The sequence below is a fragment of the Protopterus annectens genome, chromosome 7.part0, assembly GCF_019279795.1.
Source record: "Protopterus annectens isolate FY-2018-M chromosome 7.part0, PAN1.0, whole genome shotgun sequence".
Classification (NCBI taxonomy): Eukaryota; Metazoa; Chordata; order Ceratodontiformes; family Protopteridae; genus Protopterus; species Protopterus annectens.
This window is the reverse complement of record NC_056739.1, coordinates 1,724,025,702-1,724,040,821: the sequence shown is the minus strand read 5'-3', so window position 1 is coordinate 1,724,040,821 and position 15,120 is coordinate 1,724,025,702. Positions and strand designations below refer to the sequence as shown.

General features: G+C 38.1%; 1 protein-coding gene across 1 annotated transcript in view; it reads left to right on the top strand.

Annotated features, from left to right (window-relative positions):
• Window positions 1-15,120, top strand: part of LOC122806187 (acylamino-acid-releasing enzyme-like) — a 1,918,826-nt gene that overhangs the window by 53,021 nt on the left and 1,850,685 nt on the right. The gene's annotated exons all lie outside the window — the stretch shown is intronic.

Genomic DNA, 15,120 nt, shown 5'->3' with positions numbered 1-15,120 from the left:
CCAGTAAGGTAAATTTCAGAGCTGGAGACCACTCCTGTTGCAGCAGATTAGCTCTAGTGCTTACCACTCTCACTGATAAGGAGAAAGACCTCCCATTGGCACAACAAGGTCTGGACCAATCAGAAACACAAATTAAAGTCCTGAAACTAGCAGATCTGAAATCTGGACTATTCTAGTATAGGAAAGACAAAAATCCAGCAATTCTTTGATATACTGAGTCTTGAAGCTACACAATACTTTCTAGGGGATAGTCCCAAGACTCAGTATATCAAAGAATTGCTGGATTTTTGTCTTAAGAACAATATGTTTGAATTTGAAGGCAACCTATATAAACAAAATATAGGTACAGCAATGGGAGCGGCGTTTGCCCCAGCATATACTAATTTATTTATGGGGTTGATGGAGAATATACATATTTATAGAAGTGAATTTTTTAGAAAATATGTAATAAAATATTATCGATTTACAGATGACTTAATTTTTATTTGTAAAGGGGGAGAAGAAATTTCATCTGGGTTTATAGACTATTTAAATGTTAATGAATTTGGTATTAAATTTGATGGTATTCAGAGAGGTACAAGGATACATTTTTTGGATATTACACTCAGAGGTGATAATAATAGAAAAATACATACCAATATATATAGAAAGTTTAACCAAATAAATTTGATGTTAAATGCCACAAGTTGTCACCCCAAGCATACAATAGAATCTATTCCATATGGAGAAATGCTTAGGATTAAAAGATTGAATAGTGACATAAAAGAAGCATATGAAGAGGCTCAGGGGGTGGCTGTGATGTTTATATCTAGAGGTTATAAGATGGACAATGTGTATGGTAGCGTACAGAAAATATTTAATAAAAAACAACGAATGATAAGAGCTAACGTAGGTGGACCTAAAGAAGGAAGAAAAAAAGTTGTAGAAATGACATCTGAGAAGGAGAATATGTTCTTTGTTACCAAATATAGTTTATTTTCACAGAGATTGACAGAGGTGGTTAAGGAATATTGGAAACAAATTAGAAGGGATGTTCAGTCATTATCACGAATAGAGTTAGGAATATCTTACCAAAGGGGAAGAAATTTAAAGGATTTTTTGGTACATGCAAAATATATAAGACCGATAGAGAAAATGGTGGAGAATGTGGAAACAAAAGGAACATTTCCCTGTGGTAAATGCTCTGTATGCCAGCATATAATAACAAAAATAGAGAAAATAGGGGGAAAGAAATTTGACACATTGGGAACGTACTCTTGTCATAGTAAAGGTGTGATTTATGCTATAATATGCTCTTGTAATAAATGCTATATAGGGGAAACAAAAAGATCCTTAGCAGAACGAATAAAAGAACATGTGAGAGAGACATAAGAAATAATAAAATTCTCAGTCCTGTAGCTGAACACTTTAATAAAGATCATAAAGGTGAAATAAAAACTATGAAAGTAACAGTGCTGGAGCAAGTAACATTACAATATGGTAATGTAGAGCTATTAAAATATGTATTAAAACAGAAAGAGTCTATTTTAATAATGAAGTATGACACACTTACACCTAAGGGTATGAAGGGTGGCCTAATGGTTAAGGTGTTTGCCTTACAAACACAAGGTGCAGGGTTTGTCTCTCACAAGGGATAATTGGCTAAGCTTAAAATGGCTCGCAAGGGCAGTTAGCTTAGTATGAATCTATGAAAAACAAAGAATGCAATTGGCAAAGTTTTATATAATGTTTTTTAACTTTAAGAAGAGAATTGGATAATTGTTGTAATTTGAATGCTAATTGATTAATAGAAATTGTATAAATAAGATGTTTTTTAACAAAGAAAGTTTTTACTCTGTAAAGGCTACGGCCGAGGCGCTAAGAGAAGTGTGTTCTTTGATTAAAAGTGTATTTGGAAAGTAGAGCTGTTTTTCACTGGTCGTTTTGTGTTGGTTGTTACAGTAAAAACCATGTCTCTCTACATCTGTCATAGGTTAGAGGACCTAAGATTATTTCATACTCACATGTTCAAACGTATGTTCATAGTTGTATTCAAGATACCGAAGAGTTCTATGGATCTTAATAACCTTGTGAATCATGACAACAGAAAGGCATTTTATTATTAGTTTATTCTTGTCCAGCCTAGTGGCTGCAGAGTTAGGCACCTGACTATAGCGTCCTTAATAACTAAGACTTTATTAGGTGCAGTTGGAAGTTTTGAGGTACTTGAGGCTGTAGGCCTGCAGCAGTAGTGAATCTTCTTGGAGGAGGGGAAGTAAATATAGATACGAATGTAGTAGTGTTTCTAATTGGCTGAGTTTTTTAGAAAGGTGTCAGGAGGTCCTGGGAATTGCTCTTTTGATCACTTAAGAATATGTGAAATCCAGTAGCCTGAATCATGAGATATAATGGAGAAAAAAATATATACCCAGAATCTGTCTCTTATAGACTCCTGCAAGGTGATTTATGCCTAGCATTCTGTGCTGCTAGGGACTTAACCCTCCCTGATCTCACTTCCAGAAAACAAATGATTTCACTAACACACAAACTAAGCAATCTGAATCTCCATCAGTACTTAAGTAAGACACACTGGAGAGGACAGACTTATTTACTCGGTGCTTCCCCCATCTCTGGAATAATAATTTATTACATTTAAACAGTGATATTAAGAATCATATTTATTTATTTATGTATGTATGTATTTATTTTATTTTACATTTGGTTACTAGGAAAGTCTGACTGTATACAAGTTCTTTTTCAGTGGAGGCCCGGGCAGAAAAGCTTCACATTTAAGACGCATTACATGGTACAATAAATTTGACAATTTTGTTTATATATTACTTATACAGTGTAATACAGGTTATATGATCATTCTTGACCATCAACAGTTTGGCTTTGAGAATAGTAGAGCCTGTCTGTTCAGTCTGATAAATTTCTTCAAAAGGGTTACAGAGACCTACAGAGGGGGTAGATAATGACCATGCAGTGCACACAGTTGTGTCTTGACCTGGCCAGGGACTTTAGCACAGTTCCCAATGCTGCCAGCATGCAAAAGATAAATGTTTTAAAACTGGCCCATACAGTGCAAGTTGCAGGTGCTTCAACAGAAAGTATGAAAGTGACAAGCAGTGTCCCTCAGGGTTCTCTGCTAGGACTTGTCCTGTTTTTGGTGTTTAATTTTTAGATCTCCAAGCAGAGAGCCAAGACTTCTGGTTAACAAAGTTTACCAACAACTGCAAAATGTGGATTGTTGTCAAGTCACCCTATGACTTCCAAATTCTCCAGGATGAACTCTCCCTAGTAAACTCTCGGTATATTAAAATGGGCTCAAACTAAATGCTAAAAAGTGTAGCATCATCACCTTTGCTAAACACCCCTCCCCTTATCATACTATCTTGACAACACACTTCTACAAAATAAAAATGTAGTTAGGGGCCTGAGTACTTGGCTTCCTCTCTTTTGATCATCATATGACAGCAGCTGTTAGGAAGTCCTTTTATTTAGCTTGGCTAATTGCCAGAGGAACAGTATTAAAGTCTAAAGATATAATCTGTCCCTTATACTCTGCATTGATCTGGCCAGTTGTAGAGTGCAATACCCAGTTTGGGATGTATCTCACTAAAGCATATTGGAACAGCTAGAAAAACCCCAGAGACTGACAACCTGAAACATCACAAGCCTAAAGTCCCTGCTCTACCAAGAAGGACTCAAAGCTCTATCCCTTTAATTAGTGTCTTGTTGACTTTTGAGGGAGGAGATCTCTGTCTTGCTTAACATACCATCAGAAAACATAATGTCCTGGACCTTACATTTCTGTGCAACTCCAATACCCCTACTAATTCTAGATCAAAGTTCCTACATCTTCACCAACAGATGAATAAAACATAGTGGGAGAACATGTTGGTAACCCACCACCTCCCAAACCTCTAGAAAAAAAATTCCCATGTATGTTAAACAGTGAGACCCATTATCTTCCTTTAAACATTAATTAGATGACTAGATGGGTATCCATGAATTTACTCCAGGATTGACTAGTATGGTGCTCCTAGAGAAAGAGGTGTACCCTGAGGGCGGGTACTGGCAGGGCGAGAATATTCATGATATTTAGCTGCCTTGGAGTACGTATGAATCTGTTTATAAAACATAGTGACATCCTCACTTCCTTTATGGCAAACCTTGACAATCGAATTTGTAACTATAAGTTTATCCTGTACTTGAATAGTTTTGCCTTCCTGTAGGGGGGAGGTTTCCTATGAGGATGGATATTTGTAAGGCAGTTATGTTCTGTGGATTGTCTCTGCCTTGTAAACTCTGCGTATGTGAATCTTGTAGTATTGTAAGGGCTGTGAGTGTGTTAGCTTTAATAATGTAGGACATAGATAAAATAATGGCAGACATCCATTGAATGTACTTTATTTCACTCACCATTGTATATCTATTTATGTATTATTTATTTATTTGTGAATTTATGTATTTATGCAGTGGGGAAATAGGAAATACACCCCGGGGATCACTTCTGTGGCTCTGCTTGACAATGGCACAGGAAAATAACTTTCTTGGGTGGCATAAGCGAGGGAACCTTGTTGGCTAGGCTTACTTAGGCCCTTGAGCCGATGGCCTAGTACCTACCTATGAAGCTATGTATAGTAGGTATATTAATAGTTGTACTGAATACTTGGACAAAACATTTATGAAAGGCAGGAGTGCAAAAGTTCAATCAAATTAATTTCATCTCAATTTAACTCATACCGTATTTGGAAATGGTTTGATTTATATGTTGCTAACTAAACCAGTGGCAAATATGCAGTGGAAACGCTTTTTAATTTGCTTTGCTTTAACCTAGACATAAATAGTATTCAAGATCCATAACTGCTGTTAGTAAGCAGTGATCAGTGTGCAGCAAACAAATAATAAAAATTCACTACTCCAAAAGGAAGAATTTGCACATATAAACTCTGCACAGAATATTTCTTGTATGTTTAACCTAGAATTCAGTAATTCATTAGTAATGCACAGATTTATGGGTCTTAATCTTGGAGTGTGAGAGAGGAGCTAAAAATAAATCAGTTTGTTTATTTTTTCTGTTTTTTTAATTCATTCGTGTGAGAAGAAATTACAAAATAACGAAAACTTGAAGTAAACACTGAATACATAAGAGAGCATAAAAGCAAGTGCTTTACTGCAGGTCTTTGAAAGTCTACAAATAAAGCTATAGGTTCATAGGAATATAGTAGGCTAACAACCACGAGGGCCTTTATGAGCCTAGGCATATAACCCAACCCATTTGTGTCCCTGTGTATCATGGGTGTTTATTAGGAGGCATCTGTTAACATGAGATTCACCATTCATCACTCGTTGTGCTCCTTGATTAATTATTGAGCAAAATTCATTTGTTGGTGCCATTTCATAGCAACTGCAGAACAGCAGTTGCTAACAAGATATACATGTCTGTTTAATGCAGGCATAGTAACTGCTTGTGAGAGTAAAAGGAATGCTGCAGGAAAGCATCTTACAGTTTTAACTTTTAGGGTACCTCACAATTTATGACTAATATGCTGAAGTGAAGCAAGGCCCAACTCTGAGCTAGTGTTAACTTACTTTAGTAATGTATATTTGTAAAGAGTTTATTAAGAAATTACTTTTGATAGGCAATGTGGGAAGAGACTAAACAAAAGGTAATATAACTGGGAATCTGAAAGCTCTTGCCTTTGGATATGGCTAGCAAGACAGAAGCAGTATTTTTTTTAAAGTCTCTTTAGTTTTAAACTGAGATCAGGCATATTTTTATCCACCAGAGAATAAGTTGTTGTTAGTAATTTGTAAAGAGTTGAATGCTTTTATTTGGGAGGGGAAGAAGGCAAGAGTCAAGTGAGATTAAATGATCCTTCCAGAAGAACAAGGAAGTTTAAGATTACCTGATTTGAATAGATATTTTAGAGCTACACAGTTAAGGCTGTTATACGTAACACAAGCAGAAAGCTGCAGTTCAAAGTGGAAAAACATGATGATGAAGCGGGGGGGGGGGGTCAAGAAATAAGGAAAGACTGGGATTTTGGGTGCAGATCCTTAATGAGAACAGTCAGAGAGAATATTACATTCATAAAGTAGCAGAAAGTTTACTTAGAACTAAGCCAACACAGGAATGGAGAAAGGAGATGCTGCCAATATGGATGACTGCAGTTAGGGATACAGAAAAAAGAAAAGAGGAGGCTAGAATTTACTGTAGGAAGGTGGCAAAGGAACCAAGGTATTGGGAACAAATAATTAGACAGGGAAAGGTAATAAAATGGGAAGAGGCCGAGAAACCTTTGGATTGCAGGCTAACAATTGCCTCCCCTATTAAGGATTAGGGCTTTATATCTGAGTACAGACCAAGAGGAAGGGATAGGGGAATCCTAAATGAAAGACCTGCAGTGGTTGAGTTTTTAATTGAATCTAGAATAGAAGCTGCTGCTAAAAAGGCATAATTAGTAGGGCATATAAAGTATTGCATGATAACTATAGCAATCCATCAGAAGAGATCAGAAAAGATTGAGAGGAGAGATTAGATGCACATTCACAAATAAGTAATAGGAGGAAGTGTATGGCTTCCAAATATGCAACAAAGTCTGTAAGATTTAGGAGTTCTGTCTGGATATGTTTGCATAAATGCGTTTATACCTTAAGCAGACTCCAAAGAATTTTTCCTCAGGTAGATGACAGATATTGAAGGTGTAATGGGGAAGAAAGAGGTACCTGGGAGCATATCTCTGAGTGTAATGATCTGTCAGACTTTAAAAATTCCATATAGAGTACTCTGTCAAGAATATTGGGCCTGCAAATGAGTGTAAGTAAGGAAATTATTTTTTTTAACTGAGATACAAGATCTGAGTTGCCTAGACATAGTAAGGCCTTGCTAAGTTTAATTCTAGTGGCTCCCAAAAAGCAATTACTAGAACATAGAAATGAAAATCTAAATCTGCTATACTTCAGGTAGCAAATATTGTGACAAAAGATAAAAGACCAAAAGTGGGATCCTTAGAAATGGGTAAGAGTAAATTACACAGAAAAATGGAAATTGTGGGAACAATTTGTGCAGAAAAATGTTTTTGGAGGAGGTGCTATGTTTAAGAGAAGGCAGGAATTGAACAGTTTGTGTAATGTTGTTTTGATTATATGATATAACTAGACTTGATGTATAATGTTTGTACGTATGAATTTCTTAATATGGTTTGATTTACTTTTATATAAATGTAAGTTTGCCTATATCACAAGTGATAATTCAGTAAAGATGTTAAAAAAATTCCTTTGACATACTGTGTGCATTTCCAGGATTTCATTTCATGATCTATGTGTCCAGCTACCTGAGTAATCCAGTGCATTAGGACTTTATCTAGAGGCATATTTTAGAAGCATACCAGTCAAACCTAAAATCTGTGTTGAGGGATTAAGTGGATAGTTTTTGTTCGTTTTTTGCAGGTTGTCCTTGTGCCTGCTAATCATCAAGCCTCTTCAACTCTAAAGGGGTCTAAACGCAAACAGCCTCAAGATTTGCTAATACCCTCACAAGCATCCTGGCATTTTTAAATCCCTAGCCCCTCTCTTGGGTGAATGTGTGTAATCAATGTCACCACAGGACGGCACTGTGCATTTTCATTCACATGCATGCTTCTGTGCACCTGTTGACAAAATATATTGTGTTCACAGCTTGGTGAACCAAGCCCACACCCCAAAACCACCATAAGCATTGCTGCTCTTCCTCCAAAGGTTTGCAGCATAGGTTGGCCCTATTCTAGCCCTCTTCCAAGGATGGACACACCTGTTCTCCCCTTGACAGCTCCAGCATGTGCTCTTGCCATTAATTGACCACTGATTGCTTACGTCATAGTTAGGGCTTTATTCCTGTGTATTAATGAAGCTGGTGATTACATGGATACTTTGATAAATAACTGTTGGGTCCAAATGAGCTGCTTAATTTTATAAAAGTTGAATATGAGGTTCATCTTGGAACTTGTGATACTCTCTGTATGTGGTAATGCACTTGCAGTATACTGGGTCTCTGTACTATAACCAAGCTAATGGGTCTGAATAGCAGTCCAGTAGTGATCCTGTACAAATAAAGTCAAAGATACTTAGAGGTTATAGAATAGTTTTGACTCTATAGAGTAGATAATATGTGAGCATTTGGGATGGATCATGTGAGTTTCCACTATATCGTGTCATTTCAACATCCATCAAGTCTGAAGAACTGAAAACCACATTGAAACCTTCATTTTTCTGACATCATCATGATTGCTGTTACTGTTCTTAGTTGCTAGAAAAGTAGCTTAACCTGCAGGCAACAAGTCTGTGAACCTGTTAATTGTCAAAAAGGTAGACAATGAAACACCTTCACATCAGACATATGGTTTAAAGGAGTTGGGAAGCCTGTAGCTGTACTGTAAGCATTTAAAATATGCCAAATGTACCTGCCTGTAATGGTCTATGACAAGCTCACTAACTATTCTGCACATTTCCTTTTCCACTTTGAAGATTCCTGTAGTGAGGTTTGCGTGTTTCCTAGGAGGTCTGAATGGCCCAGTATAATAGGACAATTCACTTCTTTGTGAAAAATTAATACAGAGTTCACTGTTTGATTCTTTTAGGCAGGGAGTTGCAAGACAGCAAAACTGAAAGGGCATTTAAAATGACATCTGGAGTCTTTGTTGAAAAATGATGAATTAGGAAAGTCTTGCAGATTTCGCAGTCTACAAAGCAACAGTCTTCTAAAGATTGCTGTAATGTAGAGCATGTTTTCATCATGCATGCTACCTCATACAAAGGTAGAAGCCAGTCTTTTTTATTGTGGTTAGCCAAGAATTAAGACTATAAAAGGGAAATAACATAATGTGGGAATGGTGCAACCATCATGTTTAAAGCAGCTGTTCTGCCAAGTGTTGTAGGGTTTAGCTTCTACCAACAGTGAACCCATGCATCATTTTTTTCCCTTAAAGAAGTTTAAGATTGGTGCTCATGTGGCTGATGATGGGATGTAGATCCTACCCAAATTTTTTATGATTCCCATTGTGCCAAGGAAAGGAGGTGTCTGGCTGTTATTCTTCAAAAGAGTGGCTGATGTGTTGCCTAGGACAATTGTCACTTTCATTCCCTCCATTACAGCTCTTTTGAGTGTGTACCTTTAACTCCAAGTGGGCATGGCTTCAGCCTTTAAAATATGAAGTTATCACCTTACGATTCTAACAAAAAGTCATTGACATAGGTCAAACATCAATACAATTGTGTTTTCCATCATGTATGCTTCAAGATAAAATATTCTGATACCTTGTATGTAGCATAGTTTTGCAATTATTAATGCAAATATGAACAAACAATATTTGACGCCTTGAGGCGCAGTAGGAGGTAACTGCAGATGCACCTGGAGACGCCACTCGGATGTACTGATCTGAAATCCAGAAGGATGTTCCACCTCTGTAGTTCCATGGCCATAAATATCCCCTTCATCACTAGATCAGCAGAGACTAGCATGCAGCCTGCAAACATAATAGTAAGATTGGGGGTTCTGTTTAGCATGGCTACTGCTTAACAACTTCATTCAGATGACCCCCCCCAAGTGTTCTGATCTCTGACAAAGTCCTATCTTATTTATTGGAAGTAGTATTGCCGAATCATTAGCCCTATAGTCTACTCAGTTATATTCAGATGTTTTAAATGTGTGGCATTTTCTTTGGATTTTTCAACTTTTTCTTCATTATGTTATTGGACCTTATAAAAAAGGGAGTTTGTTCAAGGTATCACAATCTGAACTGACTGAAAAAAGGACTTGCAGTAAGTAGTTTCTTCTGTTCGGGACCTATCCAGCTTACATTGGAATTTTTCAGTTTAAAGAGTTTTTTTATAGGACAACATGCTCTTACATTCACTGCTGCAGTATTCATCACGTATGGGAATCCCTGCCATGGAAGCCCGATGTCCGGCCAGTCTACCAAGGCCTACCATTGTTTTTAAGGTATGTTAAACATCACCCAAACGCTCTTCACATAGTGTAGGGCATAAAGGTGACGTTCAGGTGTACCATCCTCAGAACTTCTTTGCGCCAGTCCGTACGCTGTTTCTAATCATCAGTCTGTTTGCCTACGTCAGTTTTCTGCCATTTTTAGTGCATTTTTGTATTCTGGTGATTACTCCTGTTTGCTGAAGTTCCCACTTGCAGAAAAGTCCCCAGTTGGGGTTTTGTTCTTTTAATTGAATTATTTGTGCTGTTTGGGGTTAATATTATCCAGGAAGGGTAAATGCCCATGTGGGAGATAGATTCCCCATAAAGTCCGCCACGATAAGTGTCTTTCTTGCCTAGGAGTTTCTCACGACCATACGTCTTGTTCAATTTGTCAAGCGTTCATCGCAAAAACCCTTCATAGTAGGCTTTCTTCCCTTTCATTGTATCTTGAGAACCAGCGTCTTAACCTTCTTGCTAAAGATTCAGTGGAAGGAACTTCCCACCCTGAGAGTCAGCCGTCAGGGAAGAAGGTGAAGAATGTAAGACCGGAATCTTCCACTGTCCAGCCTCTGCTGGGTGTTTCTCCCTAGGTTGTTACAAACCCAGAGGCTCACCTGACTGTGTTGTCAGATATCTCTGCCGCGACTGGGTTGAAGGCCATCGAGAATATGACAGGCAGCACGTCTGATGACACTTTGCAAGCATCCATTTTGGACATTCAGGGGGAAACACGGTTGATTGTTTCAGGGGGGGGGGTCAAGGGGAGTTCCACAGATTCTTCTTCGGAAAGAAGTTCCTACTATGGCTGTCAAATGTCGTCCTGAATCAGTGCCTTCTCAGTTTTCTAGGGTGGATGTTCCCTTAAAAAAGAAACAGAAAACTAAACCTGTTTCTTCCACTCTTGTTGATCCACAAAATGAGTGGCAGGCCTTTACTCAGGAGTTATTTAATGCTTTATTGTCATAAAGGTCTCATCAAGGGGTTTCAGTTCCTGCTCCTCCTTGGTCCTCGTCTCCACTTAAAAAGCCCAGAGAACTGAATTCTTCTGAGGAAGGGTTGGTTTCTGATGAAGAATCCCTTACTTATTCTACTCAGATTACTTCTCCTTTGGACTGTGGGTCAGAGGAGGAGGACTTTAATAGTCATGATACTTCTTCTGAGGAAATTTCCTTTGGGGACACAGTCTCAAGGATGATGGAATTTTATAGGTGGGATTGTACTCAGGTCTCTGATATCCATAAGTGGTACTATGAGTTACTGCAGATAGAATCTCCTAATCCTGCGACCATTCCTCCTGTTTTGGCTGCTTTACTGGATGTTTTTTCCAATGCGTCTAAAGTGCCTGATTCTCTGTCCCCTGCTCCCAAAAAGCCTGATAGGTTTTATAGGGTACCTGAGGATTGTTCCTTTTTGTTCAGATGTCCTGCTGCTAACCCTTCTGTGGTGTCTGTAGTCTGATGAGCTGTCTCAATTGCTTCCTTCTTCCAGGTTACTACCTTCTGACAAGGACAGCAGAACCATGGACAGGCTGGGTACGAAGGTTTATAATTCTGCTACCCTAGCTTTTAGGGCAATTCATTATTAGACCCATATATCTATGTATGTGTTGGCTCTTCTTTCTCAGGCTGGTCAGCTTTTTTCTGATCTTCCGGACTCTGAGAATAAATCTTCTGCTCTTTTCTTGCTAGGGACTTCCTGTCAAGTAGTTTGTCATTCTATCAAATGTAGTTATGATGCAGCAGATGCTTCTTCTGAGGTTGCTGCTTTTGGTTTAGTAATGAAGAGGTATTCCTGGCTTAGGCTTCAACCTTTACCTGATGATATTAAGGCTAAGTTGATGGATGCTACTCTGGATAATAAACTTTTGTTTGAGGAAGCAGCTGCTGGCTTGTTTAAGTCTCTTCAGGACAAGGGGAAGGTCTTACAGGCCCTTAAACATGTGTTTGTTTCTCCTGTGCCTAAATTTCAGAGAAACTATCCTCAATCTTCCCAACCTGCTAAAGGTAGAAAGGGTGGAAAATGGGCTCCTCCTGCTAGGGCCACTCAGACTGTAGGGATTCAGAAGCCTTCCTTTCCTGACAAACCAGGTGCTGTCCGACTAAGTTTACCATACGTCCGGGTTTCCCCGGACACGTCTTCTTTTTGGGCTCCTGTCCGGACATCCGGGCTTTTCTTGAAAATTCTGCGATTTGTCCGGGTTTTTCAAAAACCAGGACAAATCGCAGAATTTTCAAACACCAAACATCCCTATTTCAGCGGGATTGTCCCAGGAACGGCAGTCTGATCCCGAGTCCCACACTGCCGGTTACAGTCCCGGCAAAACAGCCTCCACTTTTTTTTTTTTTGACTGGCCCATATATCAGTATACGAGCCAATCAAAAAAATTGAAAAACTGAGTTCTGTTCAATAAGGAACTGCTTGATGTTCCGCATTGAACAGAAGAAGGTCCGCTGTGCAAGTTTTTGATTGACTCGTATATCGGTATACAAGCCAATCAAAAAAAAATCAAAAAACTGAGCTCTGTTCAATGCGGAACTTCTTGATGTTCCGCATTGAACAGAAGGGTCCGCTGTGCAAGTTTTTGAATGGCTCGTATACCGGCCAATCAAAAATCACCAAACACAGAGCTACTTGTCTTTAATACGGAACTACTTTTTTTTTTTTTTTGGTCTTCACCTAGTGTGAAAGACCTTTCGTCCTGACCCGGCCAGTCAAGAATCTGGCAACCCTAAGAGGACAAAAAAATAAAATACCAGCACACAATTTTTTCATCGTCTTTTTCATATAACCAAATATGGTAACCCTATGTCTGACTGCCTGTTTCCAGCCATATTTGCCTTTCTCTTTCTGTTTGTCTTCAGATCACTTAGGATTCTTGGGTTCTGTTGGTCATTCATAAGGGGTACTTCACGGTGTGGATATCCCGACCTCCTTTTATGGGCATTCCTCAGCCTCCTCTGGAACAACTTCCTTTTTCCCCAGAGGTTCTTCGAGATCTCTTGTCTCAGGGTATTATTCAAGAGGTCGACCAACAAAGATAATCAATTATGGAAAAAACAACAAAAAAAAAAAACAGTGATTCCTAAAAGTCCAGGAATTTAATATAAAACACTCAGCACTCTAGTGCCTCGATAAATACACCTTTAGATGAGTTTAAAATACAGCTGCACAAAAGACACACTTATATATGAACTACAAAGCAATTAAATTACTTAATTAAATAATAATTCATGTAAATTAACAATTTCCAATGAAGATCACTGTTTAGTCCCTTATGGACCAAAGTATCATATTTCAGTATAAAAACTGCCTCTTTGTAAAACGATTGATTTTTCAGGGACATACCCAAATTAATTTTAACTTTTTCAAGAATACTACCTTTCAAGCAACTACCATCTCACTGATGGAACAAATCAAAATATGTTGCCAAGGGGTTCTCTATTTTTTATTCTTAATGTCTCTCAAGTGTTCTTGAAGCCTGACCCTAAAAGTTATTTTAGTTTCTCCCACATAAAACAGATTACAATCACATTTTAAAATATATATAACTCCTTCTGAAGTACAACTATATGTGTCTTTAGGGCTAAACGGTAACTGATTTATGTAAGAAAAAAATGGTTCAGTATACCTGCAAACAGAACAATGTCCACAAAATATAAGACCAACATCAAGAGGCAGAGTAAGCTCTACCTGTACTGGTGGTACAAAATAACTATGTACCACCATATCTTTAATACTTCTATCACTATTATAAGATACAATGGGCCTGTTTGCCAAAATGTGACATAAATCCTTATCCTGTACCAATAAATTCTAATAGATTGGTGGATATTGTTTTATACTATTAGCAAACACATTATAAGTTGTTACAAAGAACACTTTAGAAGATGCATTAGTCTCATTTCTATTTGATATACCACTTACATTATTATATTGATTATAATAAACATCAATAGTACATTGCCCCGAATATAATTGATCAAAGGCAGCTTGAACAAGTTGTGTATCATACCCTCTTTTTTTTAAACATTTCACAAATACTAAATGACTCACATAAAAAAGCATCATATTCAGTGCTACACTCATACCAGCCTAGTACATATTTTCTGAGAGCTCCCATGATGTCTCTTCATATAGTCTAAGGAGGTACATTGCAGGTCATTTGCACCCACATGGACTATGACTGAGTCATATTGGTACTTATGGTCCAATGACCTGAGTATAAGCGTAATGTGGTGGATCCAGGCCCCCCATAAGCAACTGACCATGACTTTCTCTGACCAGAATGTTGGATTGTGTGGTGGCTTGCCTTATGGGCTTAGATGTAGAGGCTCAGTGAGATGTGGCTGTATGTGTTGATGTCAGTGTTGTTTTTAAAGAGTGTAGCTAGGGCTGCTAAGGGTATTTATTATGTATACTTCGTCTAGAAGGTCTTTTGTGTTTAGGAAATGTTATATTTAAGTGCCTGTGCATGTATGTGTGTTTATGTGTATGCTTTGAACTGTGTGTGATGGGTGCAGCATGTGAACTGCTGACGAACTTGATTGGCAGTAGGAGTGCTTTTATGTGAGAGCTTTGCCTCCAGTGACATCATGTTAATACAGCTCTCACATACCATATCAGTTTGAGAATTAGCTGGTTGTCAGTAAACCTGAAGCAATTTCTACATTGCCTCAGGATGACCATATCCACCAAGCCTATAACGGAGGTAGTAGGAAAGTTTATATCCATGGCAACAGACCCTTTTTATTGATTAGATGGTTGGAGTGAGAATATAAAGTAATGTCAGCAGAATCTGGTTTGGAACTCTGGGGGCAGTGAGTCTCACTGCAAACTAGCTGCTCTCTGTGCATCTAGGTATTGGTGACATTTCAATGGTGCTCTTAGCAGAAAAATTGTCAACTCAAGGTGTCTATGTCTATACAGGGCACTGCCAAACACTTGAGGGGAAACTAATAATTGGACTCTAATGATTTGTGTATGAAGTATTTAGGGAAATATTCTTAAGTAAGTTTAAACAGCAGGAAATTAAAAAGTACTGACTGGAAAGAAAGAATTAGCTTTGTCAAGAGTGATGGAAAGACCTGAATGACTGCTACCTGGCTACTACTAGTGCTGGTCTCACCACAGCTTCATATTGCTGTTAGAAAATGCTGCTTTTCTTCTTC